The 18,491-nt window shown below is 42.8% G+C and overlaps 1 protein-coding gene across 3 annotated transcripts in view; it reads right to left on the bottom strand.

Moving 5' to 3' along the window:
• Positions 1 to 18,491, bottom strand: part of LOC140458014 (protein kinase C-binding protein NELL2-like) — a 375,163-nt gene that overhangs the window by 74,768 nt on the left and 281,904 nt on the right. The window lies entirely within an intron of this gene.

Genomic DNA, 18,491 nt, shown 5'->3' with positions numbered 1-18,491 from the left:
TAACTTTGTATTGCATGCAATCAGCTTGCAGACCATCCCCACAACTAATATGTTCAATTTATCACAGGAACATAGAAAACAGGAGCAGGAGTAGGTCATCAGCCCTTCAGACCTGTTCGGCCATTCAATATGATCAGAGTACTGCAGAAGGGTTATAGCCGAACATTGACTTCTGCACCACTTGATGCTTCCTTGATTGCTGTGTCCTTCCAGCCTCCTGCCTGTCTACTCAATGTGATCATGGCTGATCACCCAACTCAGTCCCCTGTTCCTGCTTTCTCCCCCAGTACCCTTTGATACCTTTGGCCCAAAGAATTATATTTAACTCCTTCTTGAAAACACCCAATGTTTTGGTCTCAACTGCTTTCTATGTCATAGACATCTAAAGGCTCAACATCCTCTGGGTGAAGAAATTTCTTCTCATCTTATTTCCAAACATCTTTTTATCTATTTATTCATGGGACATGGATAGCACAGGCTGGCCAACATTTATTGCTTGTCCCTAATTGTCCTGGAGAAGGTGGTGGTGATCTGCATCTTGAATTGCTGTAGCTCACTTGGTACAGGTTGGCTCACAACGCCCTCAGGGAGCGAATTCTTGAATGTTCTTGGAGCTGTACCCATCCAGGCTCGAGGATGACTTATGCCTTGTAGATGGTGGATTGGCTTTGGGGATGAGGAGGTGAGTTACTCTCCACAGTATTCCTAGCCTCTGACCTACCCTTCTAACCACTGTATTTATGTGGTAATTCCCCTAGTTCAGTTTCTGGTCAATAGTAACCCCAAGGATGTTGATAGTGGGGTATCAGTGATGGTAAAACTGTTGAATGATAAGGGATGTTGGTTAGATTGTCTCTTATTGTAGATGGACATAGCCTGGCAGAATATTTCACAATGTGACACAAATGTTACTTGCCAATTGTCAGCCTAAACTTGGATACTGTGCAGATCTTTCAATTGAACATGGACTGCTTCAGTATCTGAGGAATCCCGAATGGTGCTGAACATTATTCAATCATCAGCGAACATCCCCACTTCTGACCTTATGATGGAGGGAAGGTGATTGATGAAGCAGCTGAAGATGGTTGGGCCTAGGACACTACCTGAGGAACTCCTGCAGAGATGTCCTGGAGCTGAGATGACTGACCACTATCATCACAGCCATCTTTCGTTGTGCCAGGTATGACCCCAACCACTGGACTGTCTTCTCCAAAACCCATTGATTCCAGTCTTGCTAAGGTTCCTTGATGCCACACTCGGTCAAACGCAGCCTTGATGTCAAGGGCTGTCACTCTCAACTCCCCTTTGGAATTCAGCTCTTTTGTCCATGTTTGGACCAAGGATGTAATGAGGTCAGGAGCTGAGTGGCCCATGTGGAACCCAAACTGGGCTTCACTCAGCAGGTTATTGCTGAGTAGGTGTTGCTTGATAGCATTGTTGATGACACATTGTTGATGATCACTTTACTGATGAACACTAGTCCATTTTCCCACTATCACCTGTGCTCACAGTATAATATTCAACTGAGTACTGGAATAGAAAGATAAGACAAATGAATGAATGGCTGGCGAAAAGGTGCAGGAGGGAAGGCATTAGAGTTTTGGGTCAATGGGACTGGCTCTGGGGAGACAGAACCTGTACTAAATGAATGGTTTGCATCTGAACTGCGATAAGATTGAGTTTGTTGTGGGGCATTTCACTAATATGTTTGGGGAAGGTTTGTACTAACTCATTGGGGTGATGAGAAGCAGGCAAGATAATCAGAAAGTAATACCAGATGCACAAATGCTGGGAGAGTCAGATTAATGCCAACATATAGAATAGAAAGTTAACAGATAGAGTCAGAAAGAAATAAAATCTAAATTAGGGTTACTCTTATGGTATGCGTCTGCACAAAGTAAAGTTAATAATATTTGAGAGTTACAAACACAGACTGATGTTTAACTATATTGATGTTGCCGTAATATTGGAGAGCTGGTTTAAGGAACAGCAAATCTGGGATAAAATATTCTCAATTGCATGGTGTTCAGAAGTAAAACAAAGTTATAATATAACCTAATTTTGTTAAAAATAACTTTCGAAAACCAGCACCCTACTTGCATCTAATGGTTGACTATTCATCCCATAAGCTAAATAGACTCAAAGCAAATTTACCTAATTCTGTAAGTTTTGATTTATGAACAGTGACATTAGCTGGAGAGCTGTTTCATGAGACAATTTTTTTCTCGAGTCAAACAAGAGTCAGGATTTCCTGTCTAGTGGAATAGAACTTGCATTATCCTACACCCACTAGGATGATCCCGGGTATGGAGGGATTGTCTAAACAGCAAAGGTTAAATGGATTGGGACTCATTGGAAACAAAAACAGAAATTGCTGAAAAGGTTCAACAGGTTTGGTAGCATCTGTGGAAAGAAATCAGAGTTACCATTTCAGATCCAGTGACCCTTCCTCAGAACTGATGGTAGCTAGGAAAAAGTTGTTTTTTATGCAGACAATCAGGTGGGGGAAGGGTGTAATGAATAAATGATAGGTGAAGATAGAGCCCAAAGAGAGAGAAGAACAGCTAGACAGATAAAAAAGTAAATAATGGTCAGTCTAGAATGAATAGCTGTTAATGGGGACTATTAGTGGTTAACAATGGATTGTGTGTAATAGCAGACCATGTGATAACAAGGCCTAATGTGTAGGGGACTGGGGGAAGGACATGGGAGAAGGTGCCTCAAGTTGTTGAACTCAATATTGAGTCCAGAAGGCTGCAGGGTCTCCACGTGGAATATAAGGTGCTGTTCTTCCAGCTTGCACTGAGCTTCAATGGAACACTGCAACAAGCCTGAGACAGAGATGTGAGACAAAAAAAAACAGCAGATGCTGGAATCCAAGGTAGACAGCAAGAGGCTGGGAGAACGCAGCATACCAGAGAGCATCAGGAGATGGAGTAGTCAACGTTGACTTCTCCAACTACTGGTGCTGCTTGGCTTGCTGTGTTCTCCCAGCCTCCTGCTTGCCTTCCTGAGACAGAGATGTTGGCCAGGGAACATTGTGGTGTGTTGAAGTGGCAGGCAACTGGAAGCTCAGGATCTTTTTTGAGAATAGAACATAGATATTCTGTGAAGTGGTCACCTAGTCTATGATAGTCGTGGAGGTGGCATCTTTCTGCTTCCTTATGAAGGGCTTTTGCCCGAAACGTCGACTCTCCTGCTCCTCAGATGCTGCCTGACCTGCTGTGCTTCTCCAGCACCACACTCTCGACCCAGTCTAAGCTTTATTTCCCCAATGTAAAGGAGACCACATTGTGAGCAGCGAATGCAGTAGAATAGATTGTGTGAAGTGCAGGTAAAGTGCTGCTTCATCTGGAAGATATGTTTGGGCTCTTGGGTACTGAGGAGGGAGAACCTTCTGCAGCTAGAGGGGAATGTGCTGTGGGAATCTAGGGTGTGCTTTTGGGAGTGAAGGAGGAGTGGACCAGGGTGTCCCAGAGGAAGAGGTCCCTGCAGAAGGTTCACTGGTGATGGAAATGGCGGCCAATGATCCTAATGGGATTCAATGGAGTTTCGAAGAATAAGAGGTAGTCTCATTGAAACACATAGGATTCTTAAGGGGTGTAAGAAGTTAAATGTTGAGAGGATGTTTTCCCTCATGGGCAAGGCTAGGACCAGAGAACATAGTATCAAAATTAAGGGCTCCAATTTAAAACTGAGATGAGGAAGAATTTCTTCTCTCAGAGGGTTGTGAGTCTTTGGAACTCCTTCCCACGGAGAGCTGGGTGGAATGGGCAGAGTCCTTGAGTAGATTTAAAGCTGAGATTGATAGATTCTTGATCGGTCGGGGAATCAAGGGTTATGGGGAAAGGGCAGGATGGCAGACATGAAAAATGTCAGATCAGCCATGATCCAACGGAAGGTGGGGCAGGCTTAAGGGGCCGAATGGCCTCTTCCTGCTCCTACTTCTTATGGTCTTAGATAATATATTGATGATGTTGTGCCTTAATTCCACCCAGGCAGTGAAGCTGGAAATTTACTCCTTGAAGTAAATCTTTATAAAGTTTAAATCATCAAATAGAATATAATATTTCCAGTAAGTGTTAACTCATCATGACACCAGCAAGCTCACTGTGCTCGATGAGATCATCAACCATTATGCAGGAAGAGTGCAAAGACTTCGAGTTCAGCGGATCTTTTGTGCACAATGGTATTTGCTAAAGCATTTTCCTCACCATATTTCATCGATCTGGAATCAAAACATAGATTTGATAAATAGGGCTTGATTTTACTCTTAGATTATTCCATTAGAACATAAGATGTAAGGAGCGTAACCAACAGTCTGCTCCACCATTCAATGAGATCACGGCTGCTCTGATAATCGTCAACTCTACTCTCCTTCCTTTTCCCCCAAACCTTTGATTCCCTTCCTGATTAAAAACCTGTCTATTTCAGACTTGAATATACTTAATGACCCAACATCCTCTGTGGTAAAGAAATCCTCAGGTTGATTATCCTGCGAGAGATGAAATTCTTCTTCATCTATATTGTAAATGGATGACCTCTAATTCTGAGATGATGCCCTCTGGTCCTACACTCTCCCAGAAGGGAAAACAGCTTTTCAGCACCCACTGTGACAAATCCCTTCAGCATCTTGTCCATTTCAGTAAGCTCTCCTCTGGTTCTTCTATATTCCAACCTACTCAACCTCTCCTCAAAAGACCTCTCCTACACCCAATATTAGTCTAGAGAACATTCTCTGGACTGTTTCCAATGCTAGTATGTCATTCCCTTGGTAAGGGGCCCAAAACTGCTCACAGTAAGCCAGCTGTGGTCTAACTAGTGCCTTGTACCATTTTAGCCAGACCTCCCAACATTCATATTCTATTTCTTTTGAAATAAAGGCCAACATTCCATTTGTTTTTCCTATTACTCAGTGAACTTGGGTGTGATTCATGTACAAGAACTCCCAAATCCCACTGTATTGCAGCTTTCTGCAGTCTTTCTTCATGTAAATAATACTCTGCCCCTCTATTCTTCCTGCCAAAGTGCATAACGTCATTTTTTCCTACTTTGCATTTTATGTGTTTGTCCACTCACTTAACCTGCCTACATCCCTCCTCAGACTCTTATCCTCACCACATGCTTTCCAAGCATCTGTTAGAAATTTTTTTTAAAAAGCTGTAGATGCTGGAATCCAAGGTAGACAAACTGAAAGCTGGAAGCACACAGCAGGCCAGGCAGCATCAGGAGGTGGAGAAGTCGACATTTCAGATGTAACCCTTCTTCAGTCCTGAAATTCACCACCTCCTGATGCTGCCTGGCTTGCTGTGTTCTTCCAGCCTCCTGCTTGTCTTCCAAGCATTTGTGAGCAAACAAGCATGGAGTGATTGCAGGATTATCATTCTGTGTAGTTTTGTCCACTTCAATTAAGGGGCAGAGAGAGGTAGGGCTCTTGATTTACAATAACCCTGACCAATCTGGGAGGGTCAGCCAGGACTGGGGAATAAGCCCTACACAATCAGGAAACAAAATGAATTTCAAACTTATTCCTAACTATTGAAATCTGATTCATTCAAGAAAACCTGAACTGAAATGAAAAAGAAGACATGACAACCATAATGTCCAGAGATAATTCCGATCCCATATTTTATTGCAGAAAAATGGCTAACTTACAGATGAAATACTGTCATACCAACCAACTAATACAACAATTAGTTCAAAAGTTAGCCCTGTGTGAACTTATAGCAGTTCATTGATGGTGAAAATAGCAGGAACAGCATTCTGTCAGGTACAAGTCTAATACCATGAAATATGCTGATAAAAGCACTGTTGCAGCTTTGAAGAATGTCAAAAATGATAGACTCCATGCATTATTTTCTCCCAATACTGCAGACTGTGGAAGAAAGACTATATGTAATTGTTGAACACATTTCTTTTCTTCTTGAACTAAAATGTAACGATATGCTCTAAAGTGACAGCAAAGTTATGATTTGAAATATGACTAGCAGACTCGAAGTTGCTGAATCTGTACAAAAGGGATATCAGCATTTCATTTTAAACACACTAAATTTACTTTCTGCCTTTCGAAAAAGAAAATTACTGTCCAAGGTTCTTTGCCATCTTGGTGCCAAGTGGTCAGTTTATTTGGCCATCATGCCCAGTGTGAGTCAGCCTTAGACAGACAGAAAATCATATCCCGAGAGGTTCAGTTTGCATGTGCTGTTGTGGTCAGAAATGAGAACTGAATGGGGCCTGAAAATTCTGTGTAGCTACTCCTGCACTGAGAGGCCAGCAGCCATTCTGAATAGATAGAGAGCCTGCTCCTGTAAAACTCCTAAAACATGTTCTGTATTGGGGCCAGCCTGGGATTCAGAAACAATCCCAACTCTGTTGCCCATGCCCTCCCGCCAGAAGCAGAACTTCTGCCCTGGTTATATGTCCACCCTTTTAGGCTTCCCACACATTTTCACAGGAAGCAGGCCATTCAGCCCACACAAACCCTCTGAACAGCATCTCACCCAGACTCATCCCTTTACTATACCCATCCCTGTAACCCTGCATTTCCCATGGCCAGTCCACCTAACTTGCACATGATTGGACTTTGGAAGGAAACCGGAGCACCCGGAAGAAATCCACGCAGACACAGGGAAAACTCCACACAGATAGTTGTCTGAAGCTGGAATTGAACTCGGGTCCTGGTGCTGTGTGGAAGCACTAACCACTGAACCATCATGCCACTCTTTCTCACACCTAAGTGAGCATGTGAGGTGAAACCATATTGAATCTTTCAAAAACAACCTCAAAGTGATGTTGTATAACTTGGTCATTTTGGTTTCATTCATAGGCTATGACCAAAACTGCTTTGCTCACCATGTATTGCCCACCCCAGATGGCCTAGAGGACAGTTTAGAGTCAACCACATTACTGTGGATCAGGAGTCACATGTAGGGCAGCAGTTCCTCTTCCTAAAGGAAGTGAACCAGATGGGCTTTTCCAACAACAGTTTCGTGTTCATCATTAGACTCTTAATTCCAGATTGTTATTGAATTCAAATTCCACCATCTTCCATAGCAGGATTCGAACCTCCATTTATGGATTAACATTCTCGTGATCATGGTACAGGGCCAACACCATTTCCGAGAGCAAAAGACAGTCAGAACTGTGCTCTTAGGAATGATGTGAGGAACAAGTCATTCAGAATTTTTGGACTGTACTTTTTGATTGGAAATATTTTATAAGACCATCTCATAATTTGCCTCGATTGGGATCCTGATTATTTCTGGGTATCTCCAATGTGTGGGTGAAGAGATACAACTAGACAAACAAATATCTGCAGTTATACTGCACATTTCATTATGCAAGACAAGATAATAAAATCACAATTAATAGCAACAGGAGTAGGCCATTTGGCCTCTCAAGTCCGCTTCATTGTTTGCTAAGATCATGGCTGATCTGATTGTTAACTGTATTTCCCTGCCTGCCTTGCCTGGATTGGTTCAGCTCCAACAACACTCAAGAAGCTTGGCACCATCCAGGACAAAGCAGCCCGCTTGATTGGCATCACTTCCACAAATATCGACTCCCTCCACCACCAATGCTCTGTAGCAGCAGCGTGCACCATCTGCAGGATACGCTGCAGAAATTTGCCAACGATCCCCGGAGAAGACCTTCTCAACCCTCCACCACTTCCATTTAGAGCGACACAGCCAGCAAATACATGGGATCATGACTACCTGCAGGTTCCCCTTCAAGCCACTCACCATCCTCACTTGGAAATATACTGCCATTCTTTCAGTATTGCTGGGTCAAAATCCTGGAATTCCCTTCGTAATGGCATTGTGGGTCTACCTACAGCACATGGACTGCAGCGGTTCAAGAAGGCACCTTCTCAAGAGGGCAACTAGGGATGGGCAATAAATGCTGACCACCAGTGACACCCATGTATATGAATAGGAAGGGCTTGGAGGGATATGGGCCGGGTGCTGGCAGGTGGGACTAGATTGGGTTGAGATATCTGGTCGGCATGGATGGGTTGGACCAAAGGGTCTGTTTCCATGCTGTACATCTCTATGACTCTATGACTGTATGTCCCAAAAAAGAATCAGAAAAAAAATTGGAGTGAAAAACACTGACTGAATGGCTGGTGGAGACTGAAAATTGGCCTCTAACCATTGAAACTGTCATTGCTCGCAATCATTAATTGGTGACAGACTGACAGCGATTTCTGACATCGACTTATGCACACTTAAATGCAAAATATCCCGAGGTGGCAATCAGAGATTCTTCACTCTTCCACAGGGCGTGCTGCTGAGGTGTTTGCAAAATCAAAATCAATTTGAAACCACTGAACTGACATGAGCTTCCACTTTTCAAACTCCATTCTTGATGAAAGTAAGTCTCTTTGGACTGTTATGTCTTTTTGAATGAGGTGAAACTGGACTTCTAATGGCACAGAACATAGAACAATACAGCACAGAACAAGCCCTTCGGCCCACGATGTTGTGCCGAACATTTGTCCTAGCTTAAGCACCTATCCATGTACCTATCCAATTGCTGCTTAAAGGTCACCAATGATTCTGACTCTGCCACTCCCACAGGCAGCGCATTCCATGCCCCCACCACTCTCTGGGTAAAGAACCTACCCCTGACATCCCCCCCTATACCTTCCACCCTTCACCTTAAATTTATGTCCCCTTGTAACACTCTGTTGTACCCAGGGAAAAAGTCTCTGACTGTCTACTCTATCAAGTCACCCTTCATCCTTCGCCGTTCCACGAAGCCTAGCACTCTCAACCTATCCTCGTACGACCTATTCTCCATTCCAGGCAACATCCTGGTAAATCTCCTCTGCACACGAGATAATAATTACTGCTGTACAATCTGTTCATCCTTAACTTTACACTTGTGCAGCGTTTATTTACTCAAAGCTTGGGGGTTGGTTAGCTCAGTTGCTTGACCAGCTGGACACCAACAGCACAGGTTCAATTCCTGCACCAGCTGAGCTCACTCTGAACCTTTGTCAACCTTTCCCCTTGCCTGAGGCATGGTGACCCACAGGTTCAACTCATCATCAGTTATCTCTCTCTGATGAGACAACAGCCCGATGGGATCCTGGTGACTTCACCCTATAACCTACACTCTACATGAAACCACTGTGGGCAGTATCTTATAGAGATCGGAGTGGTATGGGCTATGGTAACACATGTGGCCAAATCAGGTAGTAAGTGCAAATAAGGTCCATCTTGATCATTGCCTTCTATCTTTTAAGCTTTTTGTAAATGCCATGATGAGACTCGGTCTGAACAGCTCATATAAACCCAACAAATGCATGTTGAGCCAAAAATAAAAATAAAAGAACTTAATAAAGCATTTAGACACTTGGTTGAGTTTTGCACCTTTTCTGCAGATCATATTAGTTTTTAGATCCAGCTGAACTACAATATCTGAACCAAGACTAGTTCATCAATTTCTGATAGCAATCATGCAGGGGATTCCAAGGCAAGTGAGAGAATAGATGTAACATCATGATTCACAAGGCTGAATCTTGACCCATCGATAAATGTTGGTATACAATATGGCTAGTAACTCATACCAGCGCAGAGATTATTTCAGGGATTTGAAAAACATTGAAGCTCATAAATCAGTTGGACAGAAAATTGGGATGGGATGGGAAGCAAACAAAAAAGGTCAAATGTCATCCAGAAATTGTAGCTGAAAAGACAGCATTATCCATCTCATGCTCAGCTTTCTATTGTGTTGTTGCTTAATCCAAATGAGGCTCAAGTGGTTTATAAATTTTTGATAATTCCTGTAATTGTTTTGCAGCGTTTAAAACATCCACCCCCTTCCTCCAACTAACATCATTTTAGGATATCTTACAGTTGCATTAGCTAAAACATTTAAATCTTCTCATACAATTGGGTCTGAGCTGAGGACTACTATGAGAAACTTAACTCTGATGTCACACCAATGCTTTTAAGATATGATGAGAATTAATGTTGGATTAATAGTTTTTTTAATGAACAAACTGTATGGACATATCATATCACAATGAGATATAGTTGAAAATAACTCAACTGCAAATTATAGCAAATGCATTCAGAATAAAGATTTAAAACTGCAAGCCTGTTCTGATTTTAAAATGTAAACAAAACTTTGAAATTACCATTCTTTGTATCTTAAAACCATTGTTTTTGAGAATGGAGACTTCACATGAGATTTGAGTGCTTTGTCTGGTTAGAATTGAGCAGAGGAGACTGGGGTTGAGGGGGCATGAATAGAATCTGTACAGTGTGGAAGCAGTCCACAGCAGCCATTCAAAGAACATCCTACCCAGACCCACTCCCATCCCTATCCCTGTAACCCCTGCATTTCCCATGGCCAACTCATCTAACCCACACATCTTTGGACTGTGGGGCAGAAACAGGAGCACCCGGATGAAGCCCACGCAGACATGGGGAGAATGTGCAAACTCCATACAAACAGCTGCCCGAGGGTGGAATCAGACCTGGGTCCCTGGCTCTGTGAGGCAGCAGTGCTTTTCCCTGAGCCACTGTGGGGCAGAGAAAGGTTGGACTGAACGTTTCTCCTTGGGGGAGGGATCAATGACCAGGGAGGCTTAGATTTAAGGGACAGATTTAAGAAGATGTGAGGAAAACATTATCACCCACAGGGTTACAGGAATATGTCACTCATTGCCTGTAAGGTAGGAGAGGTAGAAACCCTCATTAAATATAAGAAGTATTTAGATGGGCATTTGCCACACAAAGGTATACAGGACAATGGACCAAGTGCTGGAAAATGGGTATGGTATTTGGTTTATGTTTGGTTACAGACTTGATGGGCTGGAGACCCTTTTCTATGCTGGAACACTCTCTGATTAGTTGTCAAGTTTGATGCTTTGAAAAAGAGAGATTGCAGTGCTACTGTGGGTAAAATCTCTCTCAACAACAGCTGGCAATTTGAACTGTGGGTCAGCACACCTTGGATAGGGTTGTGAAGGTGAATTCTTCGTGGTGATTGCAGCTGGTGCTAGAATTGAGCCCACATCTGGCATTAAATCCACACTGCAAACCATCTGCCCAGCCAACTGAGCTAACTAACCCCCACTGGGGGACTGGGGTTACTTGGGTAATTCTTCAATTGGGGTAGAACGATGTGCTTTGGTACTGCAGAGTTCTATGTCAATTCAGAAATATTCAAGTTTCTTTATAGGTGTCTCTACATTTTGGAAATAACTGAAATCTCCGGTCATCCCTAATCCATGCTTTATGCAGAACACTATGCATGAGTTTAAGATGGGAATCAATCTGAATGGGACTGAGTAAGATTGATTCAGAATCAGAATCTCCTCCCTCAGCAAGTTTGGTGGCATTTAATCAGATGGGAGTGTGAGAATTATCCTACCTTCCCATCTCCACTCTAATATGTCCATGCCAATCTGTTGTCACTGACCATAGCATTAACAGAGGAAGCACAACAGGCAAACCGTGTAAGGGTTGTTGGGGTTGAGGGTAAAGACCTTTACAAAAGCACTGAGTGCCACATCAAAATACCCAGCATCTTGGGTGCCCTCTGAGAACCATTGAGTCATAGAAATGTACACCAACTGGCCCTTCAGTCCAACCCATCGATCCCAACCAGATATCTGAAACTAATCTAGTCCCATTTGCCAGTGCTTGGCCCATATCCCTCCAAACCATTCCTATTCATATACCCATCCAGATGCCTTTTAAATGCTGTAATTGTACCACCCTCCACCACTTCCACTGTCACCTTACCCTGTGACCCCATTTCACAATCTACCCCCCCGCCTCCCCCCCATCCACCAATACCTTGAGCTCTTGATGATCCTAGGTCTCAGAAGAGTGTCATATTGGCAGCTAATGGCTCTATTATTGAATAGAGCTGCAGGCTTCTGACTGGCTGTCAGCTCATGGTCAGAGAGACCTCCATCCTTGGATCCATAATCCTGGGAAGGTAGCGCACTGCCCAATTACAGCTAAGGAAATTCGGCAAGTCCACAATAACTCTTATCAATTTTTATAGATGCACCGTGGAAAGCATCTTATCTGAAGCATCACAGCTTGGTACAGCAACTGCTCTGCCCAAGACCACAAAAAACTACAGAGAGTACGAACGCAGCCCAGCTCATTACAAAAACAGCCTTCCATCCACTGACTCTGTCTATACTTTACACTGCCTCAGGAAAGTAACCAACTAATCAAAGAGCCCTCCCACCCTCTTCCAGTGAGCAGAAAATACAAAGGTTTCTAAACACATGTAAACAGGTTCAAGAACAGCTTCTTCCTCACTGTTATCAGACTTATATATTCGAGTTGATCTTTCTCTGCACCCTCTCTATAGCTGGAACACTATACAGTATTCTACATTCTGTTTTGTTACCCTGATGTACTTACGTTAGATATGATTTGCTTGAATTGCATGTAAAACAACATTTTTCATTGTGTCTCAGTGCATGTGACAATAATAAATCATATCAAAAATTCATAAGTGGCACTTAATTGTGCAGGCCTGTCCAAGGAGATGTGATACAGAGCTCTCTCTGGTGTGTCAGTCAGCCACAGAGACTCCTGTTGTCTCTAGTACACACCGTCTCAATTTTTTGGGTACAAATGTATAATACTGCAGATGCTGGGAATCTGAGAGACAAACAGAGAATGCCTGAATTACTCAGCTGGAGAGAGAAACAGTCAGTGTTTCAGATTGATGACTATTCTGACAATTGGCCAATTATATTTTTCTCTTCATAGAGATGCCTCATGTGTTGAGTATATCTGAGATTTTCTGTTTTGAGTCCTATTTTCTTGATTTCCATCTTACATTTTGCATATTATGGTTTTATGCACATAGAATTATCACCAAACCCAGTTGTATGCTCCACAAGCACAATCCACACTTCACAGGAAAAGTGTTACACAAATAGACCTTTCTAACTTAAGCCGAACAAAGACAGTTATAATCATTTGACTTTACTTTGTGTTTTGTTTATTTTTGTCCACTAGATACTGAGCCGAATGTTTTGTCAATGCAAAACGTTCTTTCTGAGCTCAGCCTTGTCAAATTACCAGTGTCCTGGGATGGCGTTTCTGGGATGACATAGCAGGAGCTATATATACTGTAATCCTGACAGTTCAGTATAATTATCATCGAAGGAATGCTTCCTTGGGAGTCCGTACTGCCTTGCCGTCCCTACCCGTCACAAGCTTGTCAATTTTTATTTTATTTCGCTGAGTGCTGCACATCTAATTTCAAAAGATTTGAATGTGAAATGTGAATGAATATCCAATTTACACACCATTCCTTAACTGAAGCTTTGGTCATGGTTCACAGGATGAATTTGTTTGAGTTGCAAAAGTACGATAACCGTGCCGTTGTAGTTGTATCTTTCATTTAATCAGGTTTCGAGATCGCCTGCTTTACAATGCTGCCAGCTGGTGTGGCTTTTGGAAAACCAACAACAAACAAGACAATTGCTATAGAAAGATGACAGGTTTTAATTCCCCTTGGAGCTGGCGGATCTATTGTTATACCTCACTGATGGGTTACATGGCCTCAGTCCAGTTCATTAAATTGATGGATAGTTACGAGGAAGTGGTCGGGCTTATAAATTTCATTGTTTTCAACTGTTATTGAATAAGGAATTAGGCAATACTGTCGAAGGAGAAATGTTATAATGGAGACTTACCAGATGATGCCTATCCGAGTTATCTGGAAATAGATCTTAAAGTCTTTGCAACATTTCAGCAGATTCTAAATATATTTATCGCTCATTTAGCAGGCTTAATGTGTTCGAGATAAAGGAAGTATGAACTGAAAATGCATTAGTTAAAATAACTTTACCCTAAACAAACATGGACTAAAAATGGATTAGACTCCTGACTTATAATTTTTTACACTAACCAGTAATTTGACCAACTCTGGATATGAGCTGAATGGCTCGTGATCTGTCTCATCAACAGAGGCTTGGAATGAGTTCTGTCTTGCCAGGAGAGAATTGTTATGTGTAGCAGGAGTCCATTTGGCCCATCATGCCATCACTTACAGACTGCCTTATTTTGTTTCCTAGGGTTTCTGTTGGGGAGGGACTGCCTTAGAAAATGGACCCAATGTCCACCGCAAAACTATAGTGAGGAAAATGTATGCTGTTGCCACATAAGAATATTGAAGGCAAATATTATCGATTCATTTAAAGGTCAGAAAAGAGAGAAATAATTATGGTGTCAGGGAGACATGAAGTAAATCAGTGAGAGGGGAGCTGCATGGAGCATAAACTCTGGCTGAGTGCGGTTGGGTCAAACAGCACTTTACTGTGCTGTCACTGTGGTGTAGTTGTGGCACTAAATCAGAAACAACAAATAGCTTCTTTTAAAAGAATTTATTCATACTCATCCCTGGCTGCTAGTGCCCACTTTTGCAGCCTTAGAAAATACGAATGGTTGTGATTTCCCTATCTGGATTATGTATGATTTCTTTTAGGACTGACTTGTTCAAACCCATGTAATCTCCCACTTCAATATTTATTCAATAAGAGACAAAATTTTGTCAAGCTTTTTCCCCAACTCACTACTCTTAATTCAGCTGATAGTTATGACAGAGTGATTACCCAGGGTAAGGGACTGCAGTTGGGTGCTGGTGAGTACAGTAGTGTGGCAAATTAGTCCATAAGTCATAGGAACAGAAGTCGGCCATTCAGCCCATTGAATCTGTTCTGCCATTCAATCAGACCATGGCTGGTCTGATAAACCTCAAATCCATTTTTTTGCCACTTCCCCAAAAACCTTAATACCATTACTAATAAAAAATCTGTCTCGACCTTGAATGTATTTAATGACCCAGCCTCAATAGCCTTCTGCAATAAAGAATTCCACAGATTCACTATCTTCTGAGAAAAGAAATTCCTCCTTATTTCTGTCTTAAACATAAGACCCCTTATTCTGGGATCATACCCTCTGGTTCTAGACTCTCCCACAAGGGGAGACAACCTTTCTGCATCGATCCTGTCAAGTCTCCTAAGAATCTTCCATGTTCCAATAAAGTCACCTTTCATTCTTCTAAATTTCATTAGGTTTATTCAATCCACACAACCACTCCTCATAAAACAATCCCTCTGTTCCTGATATCTGTTGAGTGAACCTTCTCTGGACTGCCTCTAGTGTCAGTTTATCTTTCCTTACATTAGGGACCCAGAGCTGTTCACAGTATTCCAGCTGTGGTCTGAATAATGCCTTTGTGTAGTTTCAGCAAAACCTAGTTTAGTAAACCCAACATTAGGGATGGCCGACAAAAAATAGAAATTACTGGAAAAGCTCAGCAGGTCTTACAACATCTGTGAAGAGAAATCAGAGTTAAAGTTTCACATCTGGTGACCCTTCCTCAGAGTACAGGAAGTTCTGCAGAAGGGTTATTGGACCCGAAACGTTAACGCTGATTTCTCTCCACAGATGCTGCCAGACCTGCTGAGCTTTACCACCAATTTATGCTTTTGTTCCTGATTTACAGCATCCGCAATTCTTTCATTTTTATCATAGCTGGCCACCTTGGCTCCAGTAATGTTACTGAATTTAAATCATAATTCACAAGACTTCTGTAAAATCACAGCTGATCTGATTGGAAATGAAGCATAAAGTCAATGACAAACAAGGGAAAATTCCTTGCGTTCTGATGAAGGATCACCAAACTGAAACGTCAACTCTGTTTCTTGCATTTTCTGATTTTATTTCAGATTTGCGGGATCTGCAGTGTTTTTCACTTGTCCTCAGAGGTGTTGGGTGGAATTTTCCCTGCCCTGTTGTGCCATGAATAATGTTAAGAATGATGGAAAAATCAGGGAAATGAAGAAAACCTGCATTTTGACATTAAGAAAAATGCAATTTTTTGCCTTGACCTATAAACATGACTTTAGAATCTTGCAGTGACTACTTCATAGAGTCATAAAGAGTCTATCAGCCCATGGAGCAATACAGTGGCCCAGTGGTTAGCACTACTACCTGCCAGTACCAAGGATTCTGGTTCAATCCCACCCTTGGGCAACTGTCTGTGTGGAGTTTGCACTTTCTCTCTGTGTGGTTTCCTCTCACAGTCTGAAGATGTGCAGGTTAGAGTGGATTGGCCATGCTAAATTGTTTAGGTTAGGAATTATAGGGAGAGGATCTGGGTAGGATGCCCTTCAGAAGGCCAGTATGGGCTGAATGGCCTGTTTTCACACGATAGGATTTCTAAGTCTGAGAATAGTCAAAAGCAAGTACCTAACTATTCTTATCCATTTCCATGTCCTGGCAAATTATTAAAGCCCCAACTCCTTTTATTTATACAACACTTCAAATTTTCCTCTCCTTCTTGTTCAGTTCTGGTTTTTACTGTTATAGGAAGGATTTTATTAAAGCTGGAGAGGTTTCAGAAGAGATTTACCAGGATCTTGGCAGGAATGGAAGGTATAACTTCTAAGGAGAGGCTGGATAGGCTGAGATTTTTTCACAGGAGAATAGGAGATTGAGGGGTGACCTTATAGAGGTCTATAAAATCATGTCAGGTACAGATAAAGTGAATGGCATGCGTGTTTTCTCTAGCATGGAGGATTTCAAGATGAGGGGGAACTATTTTAATGTGAGAGGAGAAAGATTTAAAACAGAGGGGAGTCTTTTTACACAAAGAGTGGTTCATGTATGGAATGAATTTCCAGAGGAAGTGGTGGATGGGAGTACAGTTACAACATTTAAAAGACATTTGGGTAATTACATGAATAAGAAATATTTGGAGGGATATGGGCCACTCACAGGTGGGTGGGACTAGTTTAGTTTGGGAACATGGTCAGCATGGACTGGTTGGACTGAAAGGTCTATTTCTATGCTGTGTGACTCGATGACTCTTCCCTGAAAGACTAAATGGGGAAAATGTCCTGACACATAACCCACCAGTGGGTAATCTGGGAGTAATCTGGGGGTAACCAGCAAATAACCAGTGAGCCAACAGCTCACCAGCCAACATGCTGCTGCTTCTGTGTAACAACATGCCATGGCCAGTGCCCTCCTGAACACTTTATCCACACACATTGGCACTGAGCTTGATGAATCATCGCCCTCACCGCATCGCCATGCATATGCTCAGACACCCTCTCACGTCACTTCAACCCTTCAATACTTTACCTTGTCAGAGGCACTTCTGTCTTACAATCTTCTAGCAGGTTATGTGGCGCATGGGACACATACATTTCATACATCAGAACAGGATGAATCTTTAGGCTCTTATCTTTCTTTCTTTGTGCCTACTCACTTACTCAAAGCTGCCAGTCTCTGTTTATTTCACATTGCTCCATTAGATCATACTCACTGGCTTCAGCACTTACTTACAGGCTGCCAGTCTCGGTGGAGCTCACATTGCTCTTCAGCGCAGATGGAGGCGCTGGCAGATTGTCAGGGTGGTGCACGGGTAAAACAGTCAAACAGAAGAGGAGCTGTGGGTGTGGCACTGTGAAAAGTAACTTGTACCATCAGCTTACAGAGCTGCCATATGATTCGGGTAAATGGCCACGTGTGAATGTCCAAGTCCTTAGTGTGGCGAAGGGGATGCTGTGGTCAGACTGTGAGACTGTCACAGTCAGGCAAGGGTTCATCCTCATCCAGTCCAAAGGGTGGCTATAGTCAAGCAGGCACTTGATTCTATCATGGCTGGAGATCGTTGTCATTGCAATCTAGTGACTGAGCCATAGTCAGACCTTCAACCGGTCTAGGGATTACAGGTAGGTCAGTCAGTGTTTTGGAGATATCAGTCTTAGGTGGGAAAGGGAGGTGAGTCAATTCTGCCTGCATTGAGACTGATTGGGATTGAGTACAATGCAAGTGGATAGAGGGGAATTATTTAGTGATGCTCAAAGAGATGAGGTGGTCAGGAGTGCCGAGTGAGTCGGAGGCACACAGAGATGTTCAGGAAGATGATTTGGGTGAGATTCATCAAGTGGATATGATGCATGCAATATTGCAAGTGACTGTCCATGATCCTTGGGGAGAGGCATCTCCAGTGAGTGTGAGTTATCTGCAGTGACAGAGTTAGAGTGAGTGCTGGCCCAGTCAGTGTGAAGTATCTGCAGTGACAGAGTTAGAGTGAGTGCTGGCCCAGTCAGTGTGAAGTATCTGCAGTGACAGAGTTAGAGTGAGTGCTGGCCCAGTCAGTGTGAAGTATCTGCAGTGACAGAGTTAGAGTGAGTGCTGGCCCAGTCAGTGTGAAGTATCTGCAGTGACAGAGTTAGAGTGAGTGCTGGCCCAGTAAGTGTGAAGTATCTGCAGTGACAGAGTTAGAGTGAGTGCTGGCCCAGTAAGTGTGAAGTATCTGCAGTGATAGAGTTAGAGTGAGTGCTGGCCCAGTGAGTGTGAGGTATCTGCAGTGACAGAGTTAGAGTGAGTGCTGGCCCAATGAGTGTGAGGTATCTGCAGTGACAGAGTTAGAGTGAGTGCTGGCCCAGTAAGTGTGAAGTATCTGCAGTGACAGAGTTA

Source organism: Chiloscyllium punctatum, chromosome 32 (genome assembly GCF_047496795.1).
Source record: "Chiloscyllium punctatum isolate Juve2018m chromosome 32, sChiPun1.3, whole genome shotgun sequence".
NCBI classification, from domain to species: Eukaryota; Metazoa; Chordata; class Chondrichthyes; order Orectolobiformes; family Hemiscylliidae; genus Chiloscyllium; species Chiloscyllium punctatum.
The sequence above is the reverse complement of the archived record's forward strand: the minus strand, read 5'-3'. Positions and strand labels throughout refer to the sequence as shown.